Source organism: Arachis hypogaea, chromosome 1 (assembly GCF_003086295.3).
Source record: "Arachis hypogaea cultivar Tifrunner chromosome 1, arahy.Tifrunner.gnm2.J5K5, whole genome shotgun sequence".
Taxonomy (NCBI): Eukaryota; Viridiplantae; Streptophyta; class Magnoliopsida; order Fabales; family Fabaceae; genus Arachis; species Arachis hypogaea.
The window spans coordinates 86,791,551-86,793,851 of NC_092036.1; the positions used below are offsets into that span (position 1 = coordinate 86,791,551).

General features: G+C 35.9%; 1 non-coding gene across 1 annotated transcript; it reads left to right on the forward strand.

The window, feature by feature from the left end:
- The first annotated feature begins 457 nt into the window (after nt 1-457).
- On the forward strand, nt 458-565 carry LOC112711902 (small nucleolar RNA R71). Its single transcript, XR_003157624.1, has one exon. It is a non-coding gene; the product is annotated as a small nucleolar RNA R71 (small nucleolar RNA).
- Nucleotides 566-2,301: the final 1,736 nt, after the last annotated feature.

Below are 2,301 nucleotides of genomic sequence, written 5' to 3' on the forward strand. Positions count from 1 at the left end.
GACTGACTAAGATTTACAAGGTGACCATAGCTTGCTTCATACCAACAATCTCTGTGGGATCGACCCTTACTCACGTAAGGTTTATTACTTGGACGACCCAGTACACTTGCTGGTTAGTTATGCGAAGTTGTGTTTATGCCATGGTATTGAACACCAAGATTTTGGATTCATAACCGGGGATAATTTAAGTTGTGAAAAGTATTGATCACAATTTCGTGCACCATATGGCATTCAGAGTATCAATCTCAAGAACTCCTTTCTTCTGATTCGTCCCATTGTTCACAGGATTCCTTTCAGAAGTGTACATGAATTGGTTATTTGCAACCATTTCAATGAGTTCTTGAGCTTCTGCAGGCGTCTTCTTCATATGAAGAGATCCTCCAGCAGAGCTTTCCAATGACATCTTGGACAGTTCAGACAGACCATCATAGAAGATACCTATGATGCTCCACTCAGAAAGCATGTCAGAAGGACACTTTCTGATCAATTGTTTGTATCTTTCCCAAGCTTCATAGAGGAATTCACCTTCCTTCTGTCTGAAGGTTTGGACTTCCACTCTAAGCTTACTCAATTTTTGAGGTGGAAAGAACTTTGCCAAGAAGGCATTGACTAGCTTTTCCCAAGAGTTCAGGCTTTCTTTAGGTTGTGAATCCAACCATATCCTAGCTCTGTCTCTTACAGCAAAAGGGAATAGCATAAGTCTGTAGACCTCAGGGTCAACCCCATTGGTCTTGACGGTGTCACAGATTTACAAGAATTCAGCTAAAAATTGATGAGGATCTTCCAATGGAAGTCCATGGAACTTGCAATTCTGTTGCATTAGAGAAACTAATTGAGGCTTAAGCTCAAAGTTGTTTGCTCCATTGGCAGGGACAGAGATGCTTCTCCCATAGAAGTCGGGAGTAGGTGCAGTAAAGTCACCCAGCACCTTCCTTGCATTGTTGGCATTGTTGTTGTTTTTGGCTGCCATGGTTTCTTCTTGTTTGAAGATTTCTGTTAGGTCCTCTACAGAGAGTTGTGCTTTAGCTTCTCTTAGCTTTTGCTTCAAGGTCCTTTCAGGTTCAGGGTCAGCCTCAACAAGAATGCTTTTGTCTTTGCTCCTGCTCATATGAAAGAGAAGAAAACAAGAGAATATGGAATCCTCTATGTCACAGTATAGAGATTCCTTGAGGTGTCAGAGGAAAAGAAAAATAGAAGGAAGAGGTAGAAGAATTCGAACTTAGAAAGATAAAGTTCGAATTGTACATGTTAGTCGATAAATAGAAGGATGTGAGAAGAGGGGAAGAAATTTTCGAAAATAAATTAAAAAGATTTTAAAAACATTTTGAAAATTGATTGATGATTTTCAAAAACTATGATTGGGAAAGAAATAAAGTGATTTTTGAAAAAGATTTTGAAATTAGAAGTCAAAAAGATATGATTGAAAACTTATTTTGAAAAAGATGTGATTAAAAAGATATGATTGAAAAGATATAGTTTCAAAAAGATATGATTGAGAAGATATGATTTGGAAAAAAACAATTTAAAAAGATTTGATTTTTAAAATCAATGACTTGGCTAACAAGGAAAGATATGATTCGAACATTAAACCTTTCTCAACAGAAAAGGTAACATACTTGAAATGTTGAATCAAATCATTAATTGTTAGCAAGTATTTTTGAAAATGGAAAGAAATTAATTTTGAAAATATATGATTGAAAAGATATGATTTGAAAAAGATTTGATTTTGAAAAATTATGAAAACTTGAAAAAAATTTGAATTGAAAACAAAATCTTCCCTCTTGTGCCATCCTGGCGTTAAACGCCCAGAATGGTATACATTCTGGCGTTTAACGCCCAAAATGCTACCCTTTGGGGCGTTAAACGCCCAGCCAGGTGCCCTGGCTGGCGTTTAAACGCCAGTTTTTCTTCTTCACTGGGCGTTTTGAACGCCCAGCTTTTTCTGTGTAATTCCTCTGCTGTATGTTCTGAATCTTCAATTCTCTGCATTATTGACTTGAAAAGACACAAATTAAAAATTTTTTGGATTTTTAATGATGAGAAAAAATCAAAATGCAACTAAAATCAAATAAACAATGCATGCAAGACACCATACTTAAAAGTTTGTATACTACTGACACTAACAAGTTGAGAATGCATATGAGAAACAACAAAACACACAAAATAAGAGAATTTAAAGATCAGAGCAAGTAAATCATCAAGAACAACTTGAAGATCAATGAAGACACACGATAAATGCAAGAAGAACAGACACATGCAATTGACACCAAATTTAAAATGAGACACTAGACTCAAACAAGA